We start from the raw sequence: 27,637 nt of genomic DNA, 5'->3' as shown, positions 1-27,637 counted from the left end.
ACGATGAAAGGAATTCTATCAGAGTTCATACTGACTCCTTTTTGAGAAGGGCTCTAAAGAGTGACTTACTGATGTCATAGAAAGCATGTTGCATCGCTCTCAAGTGTTCAAACCACGAGTAAGAAGGAGAGTTCCCGGAGAATTTAGAAGAAGGTTTGTGAACATTTGGTCAGCAGAAGCGGTCAGGAACGCACCATCTCAAGTTTAAGGTAACCAAGTGCCAAGAGCCAGTCATGTGCTACTTGCTGTTTTAAACCGAGTGTGATTCTGGGATGGGCAAGAATGAGCCTGCATTCCCAATATTGCCAGATCGCCAAAGTGCTGACTCGGGTTCTAGGATTCCCAATTAAGGAGAAATGGGGAGACTGGAGAAGAATCACTTAGCTTAGCGGTTTTTGTTAGGAATAATTCAGCAGGTAGGGAAGTTATGGGGGACGGATGTCTTTAGTCATGTGGGCACTAGTCAGAGTCACCATCTAAATCAGGTAACAAGAGTTTAACTTGGATATAAGGAGAAGGATATGAAGATGGTTTTGCATTCATTCAAAAATGTGTTCCTTGGATTTCCTTGTGTCTAGCACCTGGTGATTTGGGCTAGTGCAGGACCTAAAATCTTTTTTGGAGTAGTGTGATTATATACTGAAGCAATTAGTCACCATGATAAAAACAATGTTTATCAACAGTTACTCAATTGGTCCGATCATATGACACAAAAAACAGAGCTTCTTGTTATGGGTTATCCTTGGAAGGAGGTGAAACATATTGACAGAATGTAACAGAGGCCGTGTCTAAGAAGCCAGGGCCTGAGGTATGTCTCAGTCACGTCGGAGGGGTAATTGTCCAGGGAGAGCACAGAATCAGCTTTGAAAGGCTTTTAAATAGAAACCTCTGGGTGGGGTGTGGGTTCTGTCTGAAGGAGAACAGAAGGGCACCTGGGAAGACAGTCTTTTTAAAGTTCCTTCTAATTGTGATATTTTGTGTATAACCTCCAAACAGAATCAACAAAAACAACACTCTAGGCCTCTCCTCTCCCCCTTTGGACATTGTTTCCACATTGATTTTTCTGTGCATAAGAGGAGGTTTTCTGTGGGGAGTTCCTGTTTGGGCCTTGTTTAGGTGACTCTGGGGATGCCTGTAGGCTCTGGGTGAGTTTCCTCTTCTACAGTGTTTTTGTTTCCCTTGGGTCACAAAGCAGTATCCTGAGCTGTATTTATAGCCACTGTGGAACCTGTAAAACAGCTTTACAAAATGAACTCAGAGACAGTCATTGAGGCCCGTGGACATTCTTAGAATAAACCACCCCCGGATGTTGCTACCTGCTCACCCTTGCTCACTAATGCTGCCTCAAACTATCTTCATAGGAGTTTTTACTTCATGCCTTTGAGTAACAATGCTACCTACCAACTCTACTTTGAGGACTGTGAGAAGGCTGCCTTCCCATTGAGACCGCCATATTTGTACATTCTTTTTGTCTACTTCATTTTCCCCTTAAAGTATCTACTTACTGTTTTTTTTTTAATTTTTATACAAAATGTATTCATTCAAAAGATAGTTATCCCAGACTCTCGACTAGGGGCTGCAGAGTAGTAGATGAGTGAAATACTTTGAGTTCAACAATTACTTTTGTTTCTAAATATTCCATTTTTTTAAACTGGGTAAACAATAAGATCTTTTATTACTCTTAATTTTTGTCTAATGTATTTCTGTAACGATTTCTTTCCTCCCTGTGGAAAGGGAGAAGATTTACAGAAAGTGGGAGTTATTACCCTGCCTCTAGTTAAGAAATAAACGTACTGTTTGTCAGTCTATACTTCCCTTCAAAATAAACAGATGCGTTTTACAACTGAGGGAAGAAATGCACCATTCCATTCTAGTAATGAAATAAGTTCTAGCTTGAAGTAGAAGTTGGATATTTCCTATTTTTCACTTTTATAATTGAATATTGAATACCTTTTGTAAAGCAGTAAGCGGGTCAGAGCCTGGAATGCTAGGTCTGTACAAACAAATGTGACACAGTTCTTATAAGCTCCATGTTTTAATAGCTGAAAGGCATTGCTACCTTTTACTTTTTTGAAAGAGTGAACTGGAAACAGTAGCTGCCAGAAAAAGGGAGGATAAAGGCATGAAACAGAGATCCCTGCTTACCTCTCTGTTTCTTTGGATTAAAACTTGTCTTAGATATCGTACACTAAACACATTTGGGACATCCCTGTCAAATGGGTAGAGACCAACATTGGGAGTGTCCCTTCCTTGGCAGATGAACCAATAATTGTTTTCTAGTCTTAAATAAGTTTAAATTGGTCTGAATGTAACTCTTAACTTCAATTGTATAATAGGAGACAAACGTGGTTTATCCAATGGATTTTTTGCTTAGTTACAAGATCATAGAAACTGATCTCACATATCTACTAAATATGTCTCAATCCATGATTCCAGGTCAGAATCTTTGATGGCCTAAAAATTCTTACTGAAGACGTCTTTTAGTGTTGCCCAGTTGATGGTCCATTATAAAAAAAAAAAAAGTTTATATCTCTTATTTGATGAAGACCTTGGTTTGGGGGGAAAGATATTAAAAGGTTGCCATGAAGAACTCTGATTGGTGAGATTGGTACACTAACAGAAGGATATTTCCATGTAAGCTATTCTGTGTACTGTGTTCACATTCTACGGCCACACGTCTCTCTTAAGAGTTTGTCAAGTTCCTTATAGTTGGCACTTGAGCAGTTTACTAATGTTGCCATTTTCCTGTGGGCCATGCTAATATTTATTAATTCACAACTACACCAAGTTATATTACAGTGTTTTATTATGCCACCATACTAACGCAGCTATGAATTTTGTTATTGTGAAATATAAAATGTTTCCCAGAATTTAAAATTTTAATTTTATTGCAGTCTTTATTATTTTAAGTTTGTAAATAAGAAGTTAGTATTTGCATACTTTAGTGTGACCGAGACATTTCTGTAATAATGTTTTGAATTAAGGTTTGACCTCTATTTTCAGAAAAAGGCATAATGGCGTTTGTGATCTAATTGCTTTTTAAAAAAAATTAATAAACGTTTTTTTGAGAAAGTTTTAGGTTCATAGCAAGTTTGAGTGGACTGTAGGGTTCCTATCTACTCCCTGCCCCCATGCTTGCACAACCTCACCCACTATCAGCATACCCCACCAGGGTGGCTCTGTTTGTTACTCTGATGAGCTTACACTGGCACATCATTGCCACCAAAATTCCATATTTTACATTAGAGTTCAGTCTTGGTGTTTCACTACCCTATGAATTTTCTGTGCCCTGCCTATTTATCCCTCCTCCCTAACCCTTGGCAACCAGTGATCTTTTTATTCTCTCCATAGCTTTGCCTTTTCCAGAATGTCATATGGTTGGAATCAGACAGTATGTAGTCTTTTCAGATTGGCTGCTTTCACTTAGTAATATGCATTTACGTTTCCTCCCTGTGTTTTCATGGCTTCGTAGTTCATTCCTTTTTAGTGCCGCATAATAATATCCCATTGTCTGGATGTACTGGTCTGTTAATTATCTGTTTATTTTTATTTTTAGTTCTAATTGCTATTGTACAGTTTGTTGATGTGCATATTCTCAAGAAAAATAGGTGGATCGATCCATGTGATGCAATAACTAAAATGTAGCAACTTCCAACCCAGCATGAATTTCACCTATGTGATATTGGGCTTGTTTCACCTTTGAGGAGAAGATTCCTGGAAAATATTACATGATTTCACAATTGGAATCTAAGCACAGAAAGTTCTGAAGGCAGAGAGGATATGATCCCCAAATTTAGTGATTCTGTAGTATTTTTTCTTGCTGAGCACTGATTTAAATACACATTGATAAAAAGTGCTAATTACATTATTACTGATTCAGGATAGAAAACCACCTTCTGTTACTGGTTTATATGACTTTACATTTACCACTGCTGCCAAGAGAAAGGAAGTTTCGGGATTGCACCCTGTCATAGTCAATGGTGCAAATGAGCTAAAAGTGAATATAAGATCTGGATCATACAGGAACTCTGAATTTTGAATACAAGGATGACCCATGGTAATGCATAGGCTGAATGAGCACGTAGTAGATATTGGAGTAGTAACACTGATAATCACGCTGGGTGAATGGGGAGATCTGACTGATGATCAATATCTGGGAAACATTTTGACATGTTCACGTGCACTGACTGCCCTTTGCTTTGTAGCTGCAGCAACTTGCGGAACCGGGGCATTGTTGCGGAGCTGAAGGTGTGGTTGCGGAAAGAATATTGGGTTAGATTAAAATTAATGAGGACTGTGTTCTATACCAAATCTTCCCCTAATGAGCTCTCAGATCAATGTCAAGTCACAAGTTCTCTCAGCCTTCAATGTTGCGTCTGGCAGATGGTAATAGTAATACTCATTTTACTTATTTTCACCAGGTTATTATAAGATTCATTCATTCCTTCATTAAAACCACAAACACTATGTACCAGGGCCATAGGCATGACAAGGTAATAGATGGAAATCCACTCTGCAGAACTGAAGAGTTTTTGAAGGCTGTGAGATATTTTATTATTTTTAAGGCCAAATCAGTTCTTTGTGTCAGTATATCAAAGTAATTGACACTTCTAGATCTCTGCCAATCATTGAACTATATTCATAGACAGTTATTTGACTAAAACTTACAGTCGGGATGGTCTTTAGCCCTTCTGCCTCTGAGAAGATAGAAATGAAGTATTAGGCTCTAATTCTTTTGTTTAGACACCCTGACCACAGAACAAATTGCGAATCCATCTTTTCAGCAGGCTTGCCAATCTGAGTTGAACGCAGACCATTCTCCTTCAGAACAATTTAACTTTGAGTACTGAGAAAGTATTAAGTTATGCATTTTTTTCACAAAAATGGAATCTGAATATAGCATTTGGAAAGATGTTTCCCCCAGCAGAAAAGGTCCTGCCGTCTACATTATTATATTTCTCTTGGAGAATCACACTTCTCCAGCTTTCCCCTCCCAAGTGACTTTCCTCACCCACATAACCATTCTTTTCCTAAATACCACTTATCATCTCCCAGAAAAAAGTAAAGATTAAAAAAAAAACATGTTCAAGGTACATCCAAGATTTCATAGCAATATTTGGTGTTCACAGTGCAAGATAAATCTGACTCTCAAGTTTTTTGGTCTTCATATGGCATCCGAAACAGTTGTTCATATTCACACATTTATGTTTTACCATATGCATACTGTGTGCAACTCTGTTGTTTTAAAATATTTTATTGGTTTTCCTTTATATCTTAAGTTTTGATGGGTGTCCTTGAAGAACTTGCATGCCAAAAAAAGTAAATGTGAATGATTCATTCATTTTGAATATATGAAACTATTTTGGGGAGTTTTTACCCTTACATGGAGCACACTGTTCTCAGCAGAGAATGTACTTTGTATTTCTGTTCAGCTCACAGCTGGATGCTAGAGTTGTATTAATATTGTTAGCCTGTACCTTCTACATCCCATGTTTACTTTCGTGAGTTATTTATATGTACTAGACTGTCCTGAGTTTTTGGTGCTTGTGAATGGTGGTCAACAGTTTTACAGATTTCACTTATGGGGACAATTTAATGTAACATGGCTTACAATCTGGTCTTCCTTTAGAAGACCTTTAGTCACAAGAAGGCTTTCATGGGCAAATTCATTGTTTCAGGCCAGACTTGTTAGTTGTAAGGTAGGAGCTGCCCCAAACCTGTCCCATCACTTCATGGGCATTTCTAGATCTGGCTGCTATTATATTTCTTCCTCCAAAGTTTTCCAGCAGACAATCAATCCCTGGGTGGTCCAGAATTTCAAGAGAGAAGAAACAAAAAGTATTTTCTCCTACAAAAGGTTGAACTCTCATTTTAGAAACTTTGGAAATCTTCAGAACATTCCATGTATGTGTCCCTGTGTTCCTCACAGTATGACTTATTGACTTATGGTGTCTTCTATTTAAGAAGCATGAATGTATCTCCAGCTGTTACCAAAACAAACAGCTATAGAATGTAATGACCCACCCCATTTCTAAAATTCTGTTGGTGGATAGTGTATAGGAAGACGTTTGGAAATTTTTTTAATTGTTAAACTTAAAAACTAGAATACCTTTCTACTTTTTGTAATGTCCCAGATTTCATAACACTGGTTTTAATGTATTATTGCTGCACTGTTACGTCTGTGTTTTACCTGGGCAAACTAGTGAAATATTTAATGTCTATACTCTTGTGATACAAGCACCCTTGAAAATACATTAGAAAATATGAAATTGTTTACCTGTGATAGAGAATAGGTTTGTGATTAGAAGAATTATACTGTTTTTCTTGTACAAAGAATGCTTAAAGTGGAATTTCTGTCTCACAGTGATGTTGGAAGCATATTTTATGCAGCCTAAAAACTCTTTCTGTATTAAATATTTAAATGCATGAGGATAAATTCGAATTGCTTTTTGTTTAAACCAGAAACATAGAAGAAGTATTAGCCCCAGTTTGTACAAAATGTCTGCTGCAACTGAACTCATGATAGTTCAAAACTGAAAATCATTCTAATTTTGTAAAACTGGTTTTATCAATAAAGTTTAAGCAGATGGCTTATATGTATATGTGTGAAATTTTTTTATGCTAAAAAAAGATACAGTTTTGCAGCATCAACATGCAAATTTTATGGGCCTGAATGATATTGCTTAATTTAGTATATACAGAAACCATTAACTCCAAAACCACACCAACTGCAATATATATATATAATGATAAATGTTATATTTATGACCCCTATAATTTATTTTGGTTTTAGGATGCTGTAGACTTTTATGTTAAACACATATATGAATCAACGTATTTCAATTCAAATGATAAAGTGTTGAATATTGGGTAACTAAGGAGCTATATATACGTAAAGATCACCTGAAATAATTAAATTGCATCTGAAGAGGATTCTGAGAAGGAAAAATGTAAGTATTGCTATACAAAAGGGTAAGTAATTGTTTATCAGAGAGGCTTTTGTTTGGAGTTCTGGCTTCTCTGTGTATAACCAGTTTGAATAGGTTTGTAAGAATCCAGTGCAGGAAGCTAGAAATACCAGGGCAGGGCTATTATGGTCAGACCTCCATAGCTATAAAAACATTGTTGATGTCCCCTAAACAAACAAACAAACAAACAAACAAACAAAGAAACATTCTCTAAATGTTACAGGGAAAATCTATTTTTACCATTTTTGGATATTGCATTAGTTGAAGTAATTAATGCTACTTGTTATAATAAACAACCCTAAATGTCAGTGAGTCAGCATAAGATAAGTTTATTTCTGACTAACATGCTTTTGCCCATGCAGCTTTCTTTATTAGCAGCATTTCAGGGACTGAGAGCCATCCCAGAGTTCTTAGGGCCTCTGAAGGACTATATGGCTAATCAAATGAAGGAGGAAGAAAAAGCACGAGAATCAAATGTACATTCAAGGAACCAGGCTTAGAGGGTGCTCACCACTTCTGTGTAAACTCCTTTGGTCAGAACGAGTCACATGGCTCCACCTATATTTAAGAAGGCTAGGAATTGTTCATTTGCATGTACAGGAAATTGAATCCATTAGGATTCTTCTACACAGTATCTAGCACACACAGTTTTCCTTTTTAAAAAACAATTTTATTTCAAATGTTGTAGCAGTGGTGATTATTTAAGGAAAACCTGCTAACTGTAAGCTTATCTGTTACTTCCTAACCCACGGTGGCACTAGAACATTATGGGCTGATTAAGGATTTTAGTTGCTCACATTAGCCATTGTAGAGCATTTCTACACTGTTTGGGGGTGCTTCTGCAAATAAAGATCACTTGAGTTCACATTTCCAGAGCCACAGGGCAGAGTTTGAGCTGACAGCCTGAGTATGGCGGAGCATTTCTACGTGTGTATGTGCAAACATACATATGTAACCTTTTAAAAACACCAAAGCAAAGCATATAAAACTGTGAGCAAAAACAGAGTATTGCAGAGGGAATAGAGTTTTAAAGTAAATCATCTGCAGAACCAAAAACTTGACAAAGGATTCCTATTTCTAACATTCCGTCAATAGAGATGTACCCATCTTTAAATGTTAAAATAATTGAGACAGTTATCTAGGACTATGGTTCTTAAAGTCTTTTGTAGTAATTTAAAAAAATCTTGAGTAACATTTTATTGATGAATCAAATCACATTATCTGTCTTGTAAACTACATAGTGTCTTGACAGTTTCCCTAGGGTTTCTCTAGGGAGATTCAGAGACATGGCTCAAGAAGAAACTTGGGTGACAGTTCGGAGCACTGATGAATTTTAATGTGCATTCTACTACATAATAAAACATCTCATTCTTGTTAGCAAATAGATAAGGAGTAGGAGACAGGATTAGCATTACATCTGTGGTCGTCTCAAGGAGGGACAAGATTCAAGGGTTGTCTTGAGGTGAGAAGATTACAATTTAGATTAATTCTAAGGTGGACTGTATGGTATTTAAGTATTTAATTTTAAAATCCAGAATGTTTAGTGAAAGATGTGCTCTGATCTCCTGCCAGGAGGATTGAAGAATTTGTAAACTTCTATGTGCAGACATAAGTAGTCCAGTAAAGATTAAACTCATACCTGTGCTCTATTTCTGGCTTTGCCACCAAGCAATTCCGTGATCTTGAGATTTCCCTGACCTTTCCATCATGTTTCCAACATCTATTATTTTTCTTGAGGTGGTCCCAGATGAGGAGGGGATTTGGCAATTATTTGGAGAGTTCTATTGACAAGAGAAGAAGGTTTCCTGGTCTCTTCTGATCAACTAGACTAGAAGTACTGTCCATATTGGTCAAGTTAGCTAGCTGCTCCCCAATGAGGTTTTTTTTTTAACTTTTAATTTTTTGCTCCATAGAGATACAGCCTGTGATGATGAAGGCTCCTTTTTACCTGAGGTAGAGGAGCATTTTAAGGAAAGATGAAACACATCAGAGGATCCTGCTTACTTTGGAGGACACAGAGAGAACAGAATTAGGAAAATATATAAAGAACTTTAAGGTTATTTCCCAATGCCAGTAAAATCCAGGTTGAGAAATTTATAAGATGCCGTAAGAAGAAAAAGAAGTTGCTGTAATCGACATAATATCTCATTAAGGGGAGAAAACAATGTTCTATGTAACAGGCTTTCCCCTCTCCTTTACAGGACAGCAACTAGCTGCTACCCTCAGGCTTTGTAAGTTCACCAGCTGATAGCTACATAGCTAAGGAAAAACCAGGCACCTTGAGCCAGACAGGGTGGCTCCATCCATTCACATGTGCCTATGCTTACCTCTGATGGATGAGGCCCTGGGTGCTCAGCACTGGAAACACAGTGTTAACAAGGCGGCACTAGCCGGAAACCTGGTGTGGTGATTCTGGTGAAATGGGGCCAGTAAGGTGATTTGGGAATGTAATTACGAGGCTAACCTAGCCAGTGGGAAGCTGTGAAGGAAAGCCACGAGGAAATGGTGTTTAAGCTGTGACTTGAAAGCTGAGTAGCAGTAAGCCAGGTAAGAGGGAGGCACGTGAAGGAAGCAGAAACAGCATGTACAAAATACCTGAGACAAGTGAGAGCCTTCCCTATTCAAGGAAACAAGAAAACTAGTGTGACTGGACCTTGAGGTGTAACTGGCAAATAGAATTGTAAGATATTTAAAGGGCACCTGTGATGATTTGATCCACATTGCTGTGGGATTCCTATAGTCAGGTTCATCATTAGCGCAAGGTGATTGGCTTTTCAAATCTTCGGGCTAACAGATTGTTAACTCTAAGTTTGGTCATAGGTGTTCAGTTGGTAATGGGTGCCTGAGGAAGCAGGGCCAATGAGATTTGTAGGGCCACTTTGTGTAGCCCCTTCAGCCTTGCAAAATATCTGCCATTGCAGAAGTCAACATGACACTGCACAGCAGCCCTGTCCTGGCTCTGAATACAGCAACTTTTCTTTTTAATTGATTCCCAAGTGGTACTCTCTTCCTTCCAGGCCCTGGCCTGACCCTATAGGGAGTCAGGGAAGTGGTATATATCCTTCTTCAATGAGATTCCCTCTCTGAGGGATTGCCTCTCTGCTTTGGGAAAACTTTTTCTACTGCATTTGTCATTTTCCCTTCTTTAATTTGGCTCACTGGCTACCTGAATTTGTCCACTTTGACCTCATCATCCCTCCCTGACCAAAGAATAACAACTCCATTGAAAAACAGCAACAACAACAAAAAGCCATGATTAAAAAAAAAAGAAAAGAAAAAGCATACCTTGAGTGCACTATCAGAAATGATACAATCAATCCTTTGGGTGAACTTATACTAAAGTGTAAATGACTGAAACATGAATACCTTCTCCAGTCTCCTTTGTGAAAGGTATCTTCTCTTTTGTATATTTTTAAAGAAGCTTACAAATTAGCCTGAGGTTTTAATTAGCCATTGGATCAAAATGAAGACTTTCTAAGTCATAAAGGGAATATCTGAGACCACAGGGTCATTTTTTCTGAAATCCTTGGCACAGTACCAGTAGGCAGTCATAGCCAGTGCTATAAGGAATGAGACTCTGGCCTGATTTTCATGGATTAGATTCAAAATCTATCAACTGTTCAAACCTGAAGACACAAACTGGAACACGCTGGGTAGGAGAGCCCCAGAAGGCATAAGTTCCTATTATAGTCCCCATCCCACACCCCTCACCCCAGGCCATACACACACTCCTCCATCTCTCCCATTGCCAGGGTCCTGCCCTAGGGTGCAGAGCATGCCGGTGGGCCTCGGTGTTTTAAAGGCACCAACTTATGCTGCTTCCTCAGCCACTGAAAGCACCGCCCACTCCCATTCCCAAACCTGATCACCTCGGGCGACACCCAGCTGTGGCCTGCACCGAGTGACCTGCCTGGGGAAGAGCGGCCCCCATCACCTGCCCAGGCCCTCGGAAGCAGGGCCCCAAGGCCCAAGCGCAGAGCTGCTGCTCTCACCGACCCGCAGCTCCCCAGCCTTTCAGGACCCAACGTCGGCAAGGAAAGGACCCCCCCCCTCCCGCCCCCCCCGTTTGGGACTCTTTGTTCGCTGCGCTTCCTCGTTCCTGTTCTCAAATCTAGCTCCCAGCAGCCCCCGCCAGCGCATCCGACCTACAGGAAAGTTGCTCCTGAGCTGTAGAGGGGCGTCATCGCCTCCTAGCAACGCTCCTAGCAACCGGGTAACATCTGCTCCCTCTGGTCCAATGCGAGCGGAGAACAGCTGCGCGCCCGCCTCGCGTTCCGAACCCGGAGCCGGAGGCGAGAGGCGCTTCAGAGACTGGAGGGACGGACCTGCAGGAGCCAGGGCTGCCCGCCGAGCTGCAGTTGCCGCTGCTGCCGCTGTCGCTGTCGCGCTGCCGCCGCCGCCGTTGCTGTCAGCGCTCGAGTGAAGAGTGACAGCGCCGCAAAAGCGGGAGGGAGCGCCGAACCCCGCGAACCTACGAAACAGGTGCATGCGCCGATCTCCTGGCCAGTGGACCCAGCTCGCAAGGTACGTCTGGACTCATCCAGCCATGTGCCTTTCTCTGAGGCTCAGAAAAGACCCGTTTCCTTGAGGGTGAGGATAGGGACTGTTCTGGGATCCTACTCCGCTCCCGGTCATTGAAAAGCGGCCAGGTGGTGGTCCCGAATTACCTGGCTTCGTATTTTAAAAATCATGGAATTGGTTCTTGAGGATTCCCCTGCCCATCGATACTAGGTTTGTGTTCGGAAGTTTTCAGCCCTCCGTGTTTTTCCTTTGACTTCGCTGCCCCTGTGTGTGGCGAGGAGAACGGGGAGCAGTAAGCCTGCGGTTAAGGCTAAAATGCCATCGTGCAGCATGGACTAATTGAATCAACACGTATGGAGAGCAACAATCTTTTTAGGTCCTGCTCTGGAAAGGGTCCATTTGGCCGGGAGCAGCCGTTCACTGTTACTCAATCTCCTGAAAAGTAACCATAGTAACTCACCTCTCTTTTGATGGGATCCTCCTCATTGGCTGCCTATCTTCCTTTGGAAAGCTCATCTCTCTAAATATAGAAGATGATGAGATCTGTAAGCATACATCCATGTAGAAAAGGTGCAGTTAAACATGGCCCTTTAAAGAAAAAACTATCTTCAAAGAAGAAGTACCATTTGGCTATTTCAAATCTTGCGAGAAATCGTGTGTAGTACAGAGAATGATTGAGTTGCTGTTTTGAGTTAACTGATGGATTGTAACTTTAGAGAGAATGTATCTTGAAATTATACAACATCTGGCATTTAAAAACAAATTAAGTACATCTGACCCCGATTTCAAAAGAAAATCAACCTACCGATAACATCCCCCAAATAATCTGCCAGTAAATAATTGGAGAAATTGGTTATTCACTTTTTTTCCAAATTTCTTAGGATAGCTAAGACTCCTTCTGTTTAAAATTAAATCTGGAGAACAGGAAAGTAATGGTATGTGCTTGAAGGTTAATCTAGTTAATCCATCTGGTCCAGAACAGCTCCACCTTGAACATCTTTCATAGTGTCCCCCTGCTGCATGCGTTCTCCTGACTTGATAACCAGTTCAAATCAGCGCAGTCCTGGCTCTCCCCATGTTATTTTGCATCTGTCTCCGTTGTTTCACAATCTCAGGTTGCCATTCATGAGCCTGAGGCTGTGAGAAATGCTCGCTGTGCAAAGGGGAGCTCTCACCAGATTTTCTGAAGCTGTCCTAGAAATACACTTTTCAGATTGATTCAGCTTTACCAGGTAATCACTAGCTTAAAAGAAATTACTGTTTAAATATGTATCCAAAGAAATAAATGCTAATGTAGCATTACCATAACTCACAAGATCAATATAAGGGGTTGTTTATATAGATGGTTGCTGGGTAAACGTCAATAGAGGTTTTCCGTAGAGAGGACATTTGTGGGCTGGCAGATTTTCCTAAGACCCAAGTGAATAGGGTGGGCCAAATTAGGTAGCCTGCCTTGGGGAGCATGTCAAGCGGAAGCCCTATGAGCAAACTGGTGCATGTCTGAATGAAGGAAATGAAAAGGAGTCTCCAAGTCGCAAAAGGAGATCTTGGTGATTTTTTAAAATTTAATTTGCACTAAGGTCATGAGGATAGAAACTTAGGAGTATTAAGCATCTGAAACCAAATTTTCAAGTCAGAATACATTTAATGAGTGCTAAGCTCTCCAGTGCTGTGTTTAACTTTCACATGTACAGTTCCTGTAGGTAACCGGCCTAGCAAATTGCAATCAAATTCATGAAAATACAGCAGGCTGCATTTCTTCCCTCATTTTACGTCTCTTTGTAAAAGTAAATAACTGAGCGGTTTTATTTAGAAACCTGTTTGAAAATTTATTCTGGTCTAATTGTAGGTTTTTTATGATTATCATGAGACTTTAAAAGTACTGGTGTCCATAGTCACTTATTGAAATACCTTTGATAATTTTAAACATTAAAGATGACCACTAACACTATCATTTGCCTTTAGTACCACGACACCTTTTTCCTTTCTTCATTATAATTACTATATTTTATGGTAAGCAGCAAATCCAAGGAGACCAATAAGATTTACTGTCATCTGCGTTGAGATGTATGTAGAATTCTAGCCATGCTATCAATCTGAGGAAAGTTTGAATAAGCCACAAGTATTGGTTCATGCATATGCATTAGTCTTGTGCATTCGTAATTTATACACATCCTATCTCTTATGTAATATGCATAGGAGTTTAAAATCATTCAGTGCCCTTTAATTTACATGAAAAGGCCTGCCCTTTCATTGAGACCACTATTGCAATCAAGAAGGTCAAGTGAAAAGGGTTCTTAAATTTTAATTTTGATTCTATCCTGAATGTATAATGTGCAGAATATATCCTGTACACTTTTGATGAACATATCTGTTTGAAGTCATTCATCAGAAAATTTTATCATGGTAATTAGCTTTAAATAAATGAAACTAAATCAAATGGTATCATTATAATATAAATGCTTAATTCTAGAGCTATTGGTAGATCCTAAGGAAGAGTGTAAAAAAAAATTCCACAGCTTTGTAGTTCAGGATATAGTCACTCTTGTCGATGGGAATGCCAGCTGTACTTGTACGTACAGTGAGTTCTAAAAGGGGGATGCCATTCGGGCTATAAGGCTTAGATCAAGCTGAGATCAAGCAGGTTAAAACTGAAACCATGTTCCAATTTCAGTTTTTCCTCATATATTCTATTTGGAAGTGTTTATGTGTCTACGAACATTCCATGTTTAATTTTATGCCATGTTGCTTTCCTGGGATTTAGAAGATGCTTTGAAACATGGAGAAATGTTGAAAGGTTTGATCAAGATGCCAAAGCCCTGGGCTCTGCACTGAGGACTCATGCCAGCTGGCTTTAGCTGTCAAAACACCGACACCCTTACAATAGCTCTAAAGCTGAGGCATAACCAGTTTGGATTGCTCTATTTGTCAAAGCAATATGCTTCAGAAACCTAGAGAAAGGTGAAATAAAATAATATTTCAGAAGCAGAGGGGTAAACTGACCGTAGACATTCACAACTAAAACTGAGGAAGAAGTGCACCTTCCATTCTGGGGGGAGCAGCTCCGTGTCAGTCCCCCCCACCCCCAATCTTTCTAAGAAGTTGTCTGTTTAGCTAGTGTCAATACATTACTTTAACATTTCCCCTTTTTGGGCTAACACAAGTATTTCTAAAATTTTTCCTGATTACATTTATGTTAACAGACTAATAACAGAGCCATCTAGTTTGTTGCAATATTTCTCACTGGGGGTCATAAGGGGATATTAATAAAAAGGACTAAAGGCTTGCTAGTATTATGTTCAGCATTATGATATAGCTTTATCACTAGAATTTTTTTTTTAAAGTTTTTTTTTTCATCTTATACTGTGCAGCAAAAAGTCTTCTTGGCAGGTAGATACAAGAGTCTTCTAAATATCAGTGATGCTTAGAAGGGGAGGAGGGGCAGGTTTGAAGCTGGGAAATCCCCCCTGTGGTGATGTATCAGAGTATGTATTCTTTTAAAAACCATTATTAAAAGGGAGCATGGGCTACAAACATCAAGAAAAGTTGGGGATGTTGCAAAGAGAATCACAGCTCAAGAGCCTCAAGTGTCTATTCTGTCTGCATGGGCTGCTTGCTTTACTGCTCTGTGGCTCGTCTCCCCATATCTGATGTGGGGCATAAATCTAGCTATTAACTTAAGCAGAGTGCTTGGGTTGAACACAATTCAATTTAATGAAGCACCGAAGTTTTAGAGGAAAGGGAACCTGTGAATGAGGGACATTTCACCACCAGAGTAACTCTGGGTGGTGACACAAATTAGGCAATACAAGCGAAGGCAGAGAATCACCCCACTCTGGGACAAATTGTCCTATATTCTTAGTAAAGTTAATGATTAGTCCATCTTATGTTTTTCTACAACCCTTCTGGGGTACCTGGCTAAATGTTGTTGGTGATATACTCAAACCTGGTGGTGGCATCGAAGTGGAAGACAATGAGGGTGATATGGATTAAGTATTTCTTCATAAGATCTCTGCAGTCCACATATGGGGGATTGAAAAGCCCTCCTCTCTGAGCAACAGACCTGGGTATCTAAGGAAGTTATAACATCTCCCGAGACATCTCATCAGTAAGATATTTCTTGGAACCTATATCTAGCAATGTGAGTGCTTTGCCAATTTTCTTTCTGATTCATTCCCACTTTCCAAGGTGTAGTAAAAGGGAGCATCATCCTTTAAAACAAGGAATGGGGGTGCCTGGGTGACTCAGTTAAGTATCCAACTTTAGCTCAGGTCATGATCTCGCGGTTCGTGGGTTTGAGCCCCATTGTCTGGCTGTGTTGACAGCTCAAGCCTGGAGCCTGCTTCAGATTCTGTGTCTCCCTCTCTCTCTCTCTGCTCCTCCCCTGCTTGCTCTCTGTCTTTTTCTCTCAAAAATAAATAAACATTAAAAAAATTAAAACAAGGAATGCACTTCTGAGGGGTGGTAAATCACTAAATTTACCCATGGAACTCTTGCACTTGGTGTCTATCAGTAGGGCCAGATCATGGCAAAAATTAGGCTTTGGTGCAGCAACTAAGGTAACTTCATGAAGGTAACTTATGAAATGGGATATGACCAGCCATGTAATAATGCTCTGTTTGGTTCAGAGGTCATCAGCAGCAGAACAAGATAGGCTGTGGAAGGGTGGTGTTTTATTTATTATTCCATGTGTACACTTGGGGCTATCCCGAGGGACGTGGAATCCAGTCCCAGACACTGCTTCTGGTCTTGGGAAACTTCTCTTTCTTGTTAGTATCCCTGGAAGTTCCTAAGAAACTTTGCCAGGAGCTACAACTTGTTGGTAATTCTAAACTGCCAGCAAAGTCAATCTTGTGCTTGGAGTGGGTGATAAATCTGTAGAAACAGATTGTTCCATTGATTGATTTGGAGCTAAAAACTGCCACTGAGTTCTGCTCCATAGAATATATTATCTAGAAGTGTGCCAGGCAAGGGGTTATAAGGGACAAAACTGATGGAAAATTGCTATCACAAAACTCAAGGACTACAAAAGGAGCGGTATTGCAGCCTTGAATGTTGCTTCCATCTACCTCCTTGAGCACACTTGTGAATGTTTCATGCTACTGTGCTCAACACAAAAGAGAGGACAAATGTCCTGCTTTAACACGGTACTGCTTAATAGGACACATATTTATGATTTCAAAAATGAGATCACTACACTCACAACACCTAAAATTTATTGAGTAGAAAATGTGTGGAAATGTGACAAGCCCTGGCTGAGTAAGTGCTTTTAAAATATCATCTCCCTTAATTCACATACAACTCAGTGAGTTTGATATTGTTCCTCCATTTAATTGATGAGGAAACTCAGGCTCTGTGAGGTTAAAGTCACTAAGCAAATAAATTGTAGAGTTGGGATTTGAACTAGTGCTGTTTCACAGCACTAGAAAATCCTGTCGAAATATTTTAAGCCATGTAGCAAGACTGAAGAATGCAGCTAACAGGGACAGATGATACAGCTCTTTCTAAACAAAAATGGTTGTTGCCTTTAAAGAAGGATGTGTTCTAGCTCTGCGACTAGCAAAGCATTAGGTAGTTAGGTAGGGACATGTACTTTCTAAGGCTCACACCAGGCTAATGCCACGCAAAGGGAAATCAATGAGGGACCAGAAGTCGGGGCCCCGTGATTTGTACACAAGTCAGCCGTTGATCAGAGGCTAGACCCCACCTTAGTCTCCCCATTGATCAGACTGTTCTTTTGTCTGTGGCTACAGAGGCACATCTACTAGGAGGATCTCAGCTTGGGTTTTGCAGTCTATTGATCAAGGTGTTGTGGGGAAGAGAATGGAAACGTGGTTAAAATGAAGATATGTGAAAGCCATCACTTCTTCACCACCTCTCAGGCTTTGCAGGCTCAGACAAAGAATGGATCTCCATGACGGCCTTGTTCTTTTATTATTGTCTGTTCTCTCAAAGTGTTTGTAAATTAATTTGCTGATGATCTTTCCTTAATGTACTGCCCCTGGGCCGTGTACCTAATGAAATCACTTGTGCAGTAATAGGATTCCAGATGTCTGGAGGCAGGGGCAGAACAATAGGAGGAGCACTTGAGCAATCGTTTGTAATTACATTTGAAACATTTATTTTAAAAATGTGTATAAATTGTGCTGCTGGAACCCTAATGACGGGGGTGGTCATTCTGTTGCCTGACTTCTCATGTGTTGCTTCTTGAAGTTTTACACTGTGAAATGCGTTGGGCTGGACACAGGTATTTTATGTGTGAATATCCAAGCCAGAGTTAACCGTTTTACCTTTGGAGATAAATTTAGGCGCAGCCTAATTCTGTTTTGTAATTCATATGCTGTTCTCAGACCTCAAAACAGTGAAAATGAACACATAAAATCATTTTGATTTTTTCCTGCGTATCTCAACTCTCTGGATTGAGTTTGGCTTTTTAGTTACGGGAGAATGATATAAACAGATCTACACGTGCTTGCTGGATCATAACAGGCAAATTTCTTTGGATATCTGGAGTAACTTTAATTCTTCAAATGGCTATCTGGATGTTTCAAAAACAATTGACATTTGTTTCACCCCAAATGTATGACCAGTGGCAGTAAATTCAGAAACATTTTCTTGGAGTCGTCATAGCACCTGTACCGTATTTTTTTTTTTTTCTCACTTGATCATTTGAAATATTCTTTTGTAGTCTTTTAACTCCCAAATTACCATCTAGTATCTCTGGGAGGAAGGGTGGTAGAAAGAGTCTTAGGGTCTGAGCTAGGAGGCCAGGCTGGGATTTGTGTTTGTAGGATAGGTCTGTGCCTGTTGGCACTAATAAGAGTTCAGATTTGATTGAGTGCTTACTATATGCTTGGCACAGTGCCAGTCCCTTTCCATGAATTATTTCAACAGTCCTATGAGCCAGTGATACTTCTGTCCCCACTTTACAAATGAGACTTGTAACATGTTTATATGATTTTCTCAAGGCCACACAACTAAGAAAAAGCAGACCTGGAATTCAAACCCACTTCAACCTGACTTCAAAACCCAAACTCATAGCTACATAACTGATTGTAAATCACAGAACCCTTCTGAGCTACAGTTTCTTCATCTGTAAACTTTGGAGGCCAAATCAGGTAGTCAATAAATAAATTTCCAGCTCTGAATTTTTTGAGTTTCAATCCAGCCAAGAAAACAGATGTAGGAACTTATGTTTGCTATATATTTTAGCCTCAAAGTGGCTAAAAGCATCCTCCAAAAACATTTATGCCAAAAACATTGCAAATAGCTAAACAGCCTGCAAGGAGGTAATTGTCAAACCAATACCAGCTGTGAAAGCTTTTCAGCATTTCAACAACCCTTGGGGGTGTTTTTTAAGAGCAATAAACTAAGTGGCTAAGTGTGTTGCCCATGGAGCTGAGACACAAGTCTGGACCCCTGAGAATTTACTATGTTTTCAGGGTGTAATACATTCTGTATCTGAGGCTCACTTCTCCAACACAGCCAAACTAGATCTTAATGAACCTTGGAGACATTTAGTATAATTTTCTGGTCTTGATCTATTAATTAAAAGTACCTTCCCCAGAGCATCACTTGGTTTAGTTGATGGTTGGTTTTCCAAAGCTGCCACCGGCCTTGCCTTGTGTCATTCATTCAAAAGTTTTCATTTGGTCTTAAATGCTACAGGTATTGCATTCCTTTGGAAAATAAAATGAGCAGATGTTAAAAAGCAAAATATACATAGACAAAAATGTTTGCTATGGTAAAGTTGTTCTTCTTTCCAAGTCTTTCATCTATCCTTTCCTACTGTAATAATCCTTCGGGCCTTATTTATTTATTTATTTATTTTAAGTGACCTGTCCAGCTTTAATGCTAATAACAGTCATTGATACTTCTTAATGTGAACCCAGAATTTATGTTGAACAGTGACCTCATTCTTCCTTGACTATTTAGTTAAAAGGCACTCTGGCTTTGTTCATGATGCTACAGCATCGAAGCCAATGTAGCCAGTGTTGCGATAGCAACACCACCAACAACAAAAATCAATCAAGCTGATTGCTTGGCATTCAGATGATAAGGCAATCAGTTGATGGGCCGAATGTTCTGCCTTTCTACTTGCTGTTGTAGTGCAACTGCCATGCCTGTCCAGTGCTCTCAAAATGTGGTCCCCACACCTGCAGGCTCAGAGTCACCTGGAAATTTGTTAGAAATGTAAATTTTCTGCTCCTGGTCCAGAGCTCCTGAATTAGACATTGTGGGGGTGGGACCCAGCAATTTGTGATTTGAAGAGCCCTTCAAATGATTCTGATGCTCTCCAACACTTGAGAATCCATTGTAGCGTCAACTAGTTAAACAGTTAAAAAAGAATTCAGTCACAATAGCTAATTGTCATCACAGAATATCCCAAAGCTTCACGTAATTCTTTGGTTAAATGCTTTCAAAATACATGAAAGAAAACGCAGTCTACTAAAAAGAAACAAAAACCCCCAAACCAAAAAACAGCCCCTGAGAAAACTGGATTCCTTAATGCTTTCTTTGTTTTCAATACAATCCATTTTGTTCTTTTTTTGCCCCAACCTTTTGAAATCTGTGAATACTCCATATAAATTGAGTTCTGCTTATTGAATTCAGAGACCACGTACATACAGTGGCAACTGTTGTTTTTGCTTCAGTTGTGAAAGATCATTGCACATTTGTCTCCTTTTAGGTCAGACACACCAGTGTTTAAAATTCTTACTGCCCTTACAGATCATGCCCATTCTAATTGAAGACTCTTGGGTTTACAATTCACACTGGTATCAATGAACATTTGGAATGCTTTAGGTGTGATTTTTGTAGCTTTACCTACTGGTTTAGGAAAACCATCCAGCAGCTACCAAAGTTGCAGGAAGTGTTAAATAGATGCCGCTAAATTGGAAGAAAAGTTAGAAGCAGCAGGTTCTTGAAGAACACATTTTTAATATATAAGATTTTTTTAAATTTAAAATGTCAGAGGTAAAACATCAAAAGTCTTAATCGTAAATTTATTTAACCAACACATTAATAAATTACTCATTTTGTGAGTCAAATGTTTTCAATACCTAGCAGTATTTGAAGGTATGGATTAAAAGTAAAATAGATGATGTATAAATATGAGCATTTATTTTGGTTCTGCCCCCTGAGGTTGAATGAGCATGTACTCACCAGGACTCAATTTGTATTCTAAATTCATTCAGTGTTTTCACTAGGAAGCTACTTGTCCTTTGCTTTTAAGGTTGAACTTGCCTCTTTTGTGTGATATGAGCACCACCTACAGTACATAGTAGGAACTCCCTTCAAACCAAATGCTTTCTGAAAATCCACTTCCAGAACACTACTGTCCTTCCTTAAACAAGGCAGAATCCTCAATTTTTTTAATGTTTATTTATTTTTTATTATTTTTGAGAGAGAGAGAGACAGTGAGAGAGCTAGAGAAGGGGAGGGGCAGAGACAGGGGAGACACAGAATCTGAAGCAGGCTCCAGGCTCTGAGCTGTCATCATAGGGCCTGACATGGGGCTCAAACCCACCAACCATGAATAGTATTTTATTTTTTTTTAATTTTTTTTAATTTTTTTATTTTTTTTATTTTTGAGACAGAGAGAGACAGAGCATGAACGGGGGAGGGGCAGAGAGAGAGGGAGACACAGAATCGGAAACAGGCTCCAGGCTCCGAGCCATCAGCCCAGAGCCTGACGCGGGGCTCGAACTCACGGACCGTGAGATCGTGACCTGGCTGAAGTCGGACGCTTAACCGACTGCGCCACCCAGGCGCCCCCATGAATAGTATTTTAAAGGAGAGAACAAAGTTTTCACGTTCAGATATTATACCAAGCTCAAGTTTGCTAGTCAAGATGCTATTTAAACCTCTCGTTTCCATATGATTAACCTCTGTGTTATGAGGATGGTCATACCATGACCATATCATAGGGTTTGTCTATAGACACACATGATTGCTTCTTTAAAGCGTAATTGGGTTACCAACCATTTTACACCAATTGGATTAACCTACATTAACCTAGCAACATTAAATTCCCTTTGTAAACTAGGGAGTTTAACTAAAAGAATGATGAAAAATGACTTCCCTCTTTCCATTGATTTTGTGAATCAACTTCAAATTGGGGAATATTTTGACATTAAATGGCATGAAATTAAATAGAGTATTGGTAAGTATTCATTTTTGAGGACCAGCATAAGGAAATACATATAATTCATCAACGCGGAACATCTATTTTGGGTCTGAGTAGTGGCTATTACCTACAAACAGGCTTTTTGGTCACAAGAGAATTGCTACGGATGACTTTAGCACATTGCTTAGTAAATTCTTCATTTACTAAGAATTTTCTTTTCCAGGGTCAACCAACAGTTTCTTCTTATAAGTAGAATGTATAAAATGCTGTTTTCCACAATAAAATCTGACTTTTCTCTCATTGTCTTATTTTGTTTAGCTTATCCAACAAAAGTATTAACATATACATTAACAACGTCGAAAGTAGCCTACTTTAAGAGAAAATATGCAGAAGAAGAAGATTTACATCAAGATTACCATGGGTATTTTCCAAAAGTAAGGGTTTGCTTATCATTATTTCTTCCTTTTTATGAGTCTTGTCAACAGCAAACAGCTCTAGTTTTCTTTTTTCTAAAAATAGATAATGATGTATTTGCTTTCCAGCACCTGATATTGCCTGAGGACAGGACTTGCATTCTCAAACTTTCTCTGGAGAAGCTCAGGTTTCTTGAAGACCCAGAAACCTACTTAAGAAGGTCTGTGTTAATTAACAATTTGCTGAGGAAGATACATCTAGAGACGGAGAAAGAGAGCTATGAATACTTTAAAGAAGCTCCCTGTTATAAGACTGCTTATTCTGATACAAGAAAACGGCTGAAGTTCATGGTACAGGAATGCTGTTCTCAGTCTCTTTATTATGAAGAGCTGCATTCATATCATATTGTGCCTTATGCTTCGGAGAATGCCATTTATGGGATGGGCTACACTAGCAGCCACTTGGAGCAAAATTCTCAGTTGCTTATTTATAAAATGAATTAAAGTAACTGTTAAGTTCATTGATACTTTGTTTCTAAATGCCTGACCTGTTTTAGTGAAGATATTGAAACAAGGCACTAATTACCAGTGCACTTGAGATCAAAGATGGCATGCACGCTGAACTGAGTGGAAAGAACCCTGGTTATTACTCGGCAGTCCTTAGTATCGTCCAAATTGAAGCTATGTCCACATATTATAAAGCAGCAAATAAGTGCTGTAAAGGCAAAGATTTTTATGTTTTTTTTTTCTTAAAGATAAGATGATGTGTACAAAGGGACCTATGTCAAGGTCTCATGTGAATTTAAACTTTTAAGCCCCCGTTTCCAAATTCTGCCATTCCTAGTGGAAAGTGACAAAATATGACCCTGAACTGACAATGCAGGATCCCTGAATATTAAGGGTGGAATGAATTTACTTTTTCGTAAATGATGAGGGGAAGATAGGCTCTTTCTGAAAAGTTTTGGCTTGTCAAGCATTGTGCCAAATAATTGTTTGACACCATTCTCCTATGGTTCGTGGCAATTTAAGATGGGGCAAACATATTGCAACTTAACTGCTGAATGTAACAACCAGATTACTCCAAACTGACCCATTTTTTTTGTTTTGTTTTATATTTTTGGCTTGATAGACATCTATCTTTTAAAGTAAAATTTATTAAAATGAGCCTTGCAGATGGGCTTATCTCTGAGTTCTAGAGGTCATTTAAAATTTGTGGCTGGTCTTAAGGGTTTAAATTTTATTTATGATGTCATTTTTATAGGCTGTGAAGCTCAGGAAAAGGGTAGGCAGGTCAATTTGTTTTAATAGCTTGACAATTAAAAAAAATCTGATCTGCAGAAATTAGAGAAAACCACAGAAATTCTACATGATGTTATTTCTTCATCGAAGAGTACTTTTAAGGCTGCCTGGACGAAACTTGCACTGATTTTTGTATAATAGTTGACCATTCACTATTTGACAAAATGTATCAGAATGCTTTTGGTGGTGAAGTTTAGATAAGTCCCTATATTTTGCAATTTGAAAGATAATTATTTAACAAGTTGGATAGTTTCCTGAAATTATTTGAAGTGGTTCATAATGTTCTTTGAGGTTTGAGTGAGATGTCTGATTTCAGTGTCCAGAGTCATGTCCTATGGAGCATATCATTCAAAGAACTGTCATTAACTGATAAAACAGATTGGAAAAACTAGGTGCCAAAGGTATATTCAAGAAAATACCAAAGACCCAAAGATGAGTGTTAGACAGACTATGATAATGAAAGTAAGAGTCTAAAATAAGGATTCCACGGGACACAGAAGAACATTGTTAAAGGGTTTTGGAACGATGTGCTTACTAATGTGCTTTCACAGCACTTTATACATAATAGTGATAATCAAGGACACTGCTTTAAACAAAGATACTACAGGCCTTTGGTGATCGTATGTTTTCACAAATCTAACTATGGTGACTTGTCAACATTGTACCTTCCCTAGTTGAACGCCGTCTTGTAACCAGGAAGTCCTTTTTTTATTCAGGACAATTTTGTTCTTAGTTTTGATTTACTATTTGTTCCTTCTAATGAATCATCAGGTGAGTCACATGGATGTGTTTGGTATAAAGATTATTGGCACCCTAATTAGCATGTGTTGTTGAAGATTCTATAGATCTATAACTGATAAAAGTATAAGGTTTGTTTTTAATTGCTCAATTAGAATTTGTAGAAAATACTTTAGAAAAAACTGAAAAATTATAATTGAGGCTAATTTTTAAAGGCAATTTTGTATGAATGGTAGGATAGCTTTGAAACAAAAATAAATATTTAAAAATTAATTTAAGGATAAAATTTGGCACCAAAGTTCAAAAACTTTATTTCACTGCTTATAAAATATCTTATTTCTACCAACACTTCTTTTAAAATGTAGGTTTCTTAAACAATGAGGATATTAATTGAATAGGCTCCAAATTAGATGGGATGATTATACCACATATAATTTAAAAATAGCATTAGCTCTCTAACAGTTTTAATTTTTTTTACTGAAAGAAACATTTGGTTTAGGACAGTGTCTAAAAGAAAAATACACCAGTGTGAATAGATGTGACTTATAAAGCTGGCACATACTGAAATTGAGGATAGAAATGCAACTTTGGAATAGAAAAGAGAAGGACGGAAAAAATTACCAAGAAAGTGTGAAATTATAATAGTTAGGGTATGTCACAAAACTTAAACAAAGTAACAGCTCTTGGGCAATGAACCAGTAACAGATGTTAAGTCTGTTTTATTTGGTGACATCATTAACTGAGCTCTCTGATCTATACACTCACATGTAGACAAGGAAATGTCTTAGAAGCCAGTGGTATTTGTGAATATGGTTTTTTTTTTAAAGTTGATTTCAAAACAAGTTATTTAAAACTATCTTTAAGAGCATTTAATCTCTTGTCCAATAAACAATTCATAGATAATGAGTGGACTAATGTTATCTTGACTTTTTAAAAAATAACAATTTGTATTTAAATGATGTAAACTTGCCTGAGTCGACCAATAGATTGCTGTCATTTTACCATGGCAAACTGATATAGACAGAGACTCTATATAGACCTGCTTTGTTGACCCCATCCCACATGCTGTATTATGGGAGAAGCAAAAGGTGAGAGACCAGTTTCAACTTTTTTGAACCTGGACATCCTTTCTCTGGTAACAAAAGCCATCCTTAGATAAGAAAGACAGGATGAGAAATCTGAATGCCTTTGGTAATATTGATCATTCTTGTAGGTGCTCAAATGGCCTGAAGGCCTAGTAAAGAAGAAGACAATTTAAAAAAAAATGAGAAGAGGAAAATGAAGAGATGAGGAAGGAAAAAGGGGGGGGGCATAAAAATTAAAAAACATTATTAGTAAGTTAAAGGGAAAGTTGTTTCATTGTGAGGGTGGGTTGCTTACTTGCTATACTTATTTTTGCTTCCCTGTGTCTCTGTACACTTCCAAAAGTGGTAGCCATAATATATTGATATTTTCTTTCATTCATCAATGATGTGTAAGACTAGATTTTATTCAGCATATATTATTTGAAATGTGATGTGACTGTGAAATAACTCTTAAACTGAGTTCCCTGGGTAGATGAATAAAGGAAAAAAACAGAAAGTAAGTTAGGGGAAAGACTGATGGTGAGCCTGTATATACATGGATAAGCTCATACGTATGATCAGCTTTTAAAATGTGCAACCCAAGGTTTAACAAATTAAGTGCTAGAGGACTTGGGAAAAAACTCTACGTCCCCACCATTTATTAAGCAACTACTATGAGCCAGACACTGTGCCAGGGTTGGATATGCAGAGGTGAAGAATACTCAGTCCCTTTGCTCAAGCAGTTCACTGATGAAGGAGAAACTTGGAGATGTTTGGTTTTGTTTTAGAAGTAGTGAGAGGAACACCTACATTTCTCCTTTCTGGACTATAGGATGATTATCAAATGTGTGTCTCCAAAGGGGTTTATAGTTAAGAAGATGCACAGGGAGAAGGGAAGGTCTACTCATTTAGATCTTAGAGTGGAAGCAATGTACATTCTACTTTGTAACATATTTTATGCTTGGAAGCATAATAGAAAGCCACTATTGTGAGAGGAAGTGAGGCTGGCCTTGGCTTATTCCTGGAGCACAGGGATTGTAGGAGAGGTGGGGAGACAGGTACAAGTACAGAAGAATTCCTTCTCTCCTGCTTCTCTAGCTTTCCTGTTCTTTTACAGGGGAAATCAGGCTATTAAAGTAAAGGACAGACTTGAAGGAGAAGCAGAATTGTGAAATCATAGCCTAAGAGTTGTGTATAATGTGGTCAAAGTTAGAGTTGTGTATAACTCTAGAGTTGTGTATAGAGTTGTGTATAACGTGGGCAGCTTTCTTCGATTTGCCTTGTGCTGGTGAACTGCTTGAATGCACCTCTGGATTTCTTAACACCAGCTATGGAGCCATCTTCTTTCCCTCCACCCTGAATCACTCCAGATTTTACAGTTGGCTGTAAGCAGTGGTTATGGTTCTAATTCTGCACCCTCCCATTCCCCACCCTCCCAGCATTGATAATGCGTTTGCTCAAAGATCCTTGGAAGAAGACAACAATTTTCAGTACTGGTTGAACTCTTTTGAGAAAGGGTTTCCAAAGTACATCAACCTAGAATTCATCAGTTTCTTGATACAATTCTTTATAAAACTATTGTACTTAGTCATTAAATAATTGACTACTAAGGTATTCTTCATGTTTCTAGGGTTCAATGTAATAGTTATCACTTGTGTATGTTTTGCTAAAGAAAATACCTGGAGTTGGAAACAATGAAAGATTGTGTGTGATTAATTCAAGCAGTTCATGATCATTTATGTAATTTTGGAATTTTAAGCATCTTCCCATTCACGAGCTTCATTCTGCACATCAGCAATGTGACATGTTTCAGGTGTTTTTGTCTTTGTTTTTTTTTTTTAATAAGTGGATCATGTCTCAAAGTTGTTACATTCGTAGTTGAACATTTTGAACAAAATTTTCCTTAGAGTAATTCTGTCTTTTCCCAGGGATTATTCTATAGTTGGGTAAATAAAGTCCATTCTTCTACACTAGCACTTCCCAAATCCTCTTGTGCATGTAAGTCCCGGGAGATCTTGTTAAAATACAAATTCCTTTTAGTAGGTCTGGGACAGGGCCTGAGATTCTGTATTTCTCAAGTCTCCTAGATGATGTGGGTGCTGCCTTGTCTGCCAACTACTCTTTGAATAATGAGGCCATACATCACTTTGAGAAGCAAGCCTGTATTCTGGTTACTTTCAAAGAATACGTGTTCTTGTCTGTTTTCTATAGAAGTTGTTAATCCAAAGAAATGAAAGATAAAAAGTAAATGCCATAAACTGGTTCCCAAATTGGCCACAAATGTAATATTTTATACAGCAAAATACATACAAAATGATTTCTCATATAGATTTTATCTGCATCAAGTGCAAAAAAGGGACACGGACATAGCCATGTACCACTCTTATCAGCCAAGAAATGACATATGGTAAATTTCTCTTCTTGATTCCCCCCCCCTTGATTATACCCAGATAAGTGAGCTGTATTTGGTAACACTAGAACAAAGATGGAATGTTGTTGACAGTT

The 27,637-nt window shown here is 38.6% G+C and overlaps 1 long non-coding RNA gene across 1 annotated transcript in view; it reads right to left on the bottom strand.

The window, feature by feature from the left end:
* Positions 1-11,504: 11,504 nt before the first annotated feature.
* Positions 11,505-27,637, bottom strand: part of LOC125909449 (uncharacterized) — a 36,784-nt gene continuing 20,651 nt past the window's right edge. The window contains exons 3-4 of the long non-coding RNA XR_007453694.1: positions 19,048-19,168; positions 11,505-12,009 (exon numbers count right to left, since the gene is read on the bottom strand). This is a non-coding gene — a long non-coding RNA (uncharacterized LOC125909449). The remainder of the gene's footprint in view (positions 12,010-19,047; positions 19,169-27,637) is intronic.

The sequence above is a fragment of the Panthera uncia genome, assembly GCF_023721935.1.
Source record: "Panthera uncia isolate 11264 chromosome B3 unlocalized genomic scaffold, Puncia_PCG_1.0 HiC_scaffold_1, whole genome shotgun sequence".
Classification (NCBI taxonomy): Eukaryota; Metazoa; Chordata; class Mammalia; order Carnivora; family Felidae; genus Panthera; species Panthera uncia.
The sequence above is the reverse complement of the archived record's forward strand: the minus strand, read 5'-3'. Positions and strand labels throughout refer to the sequence as shown.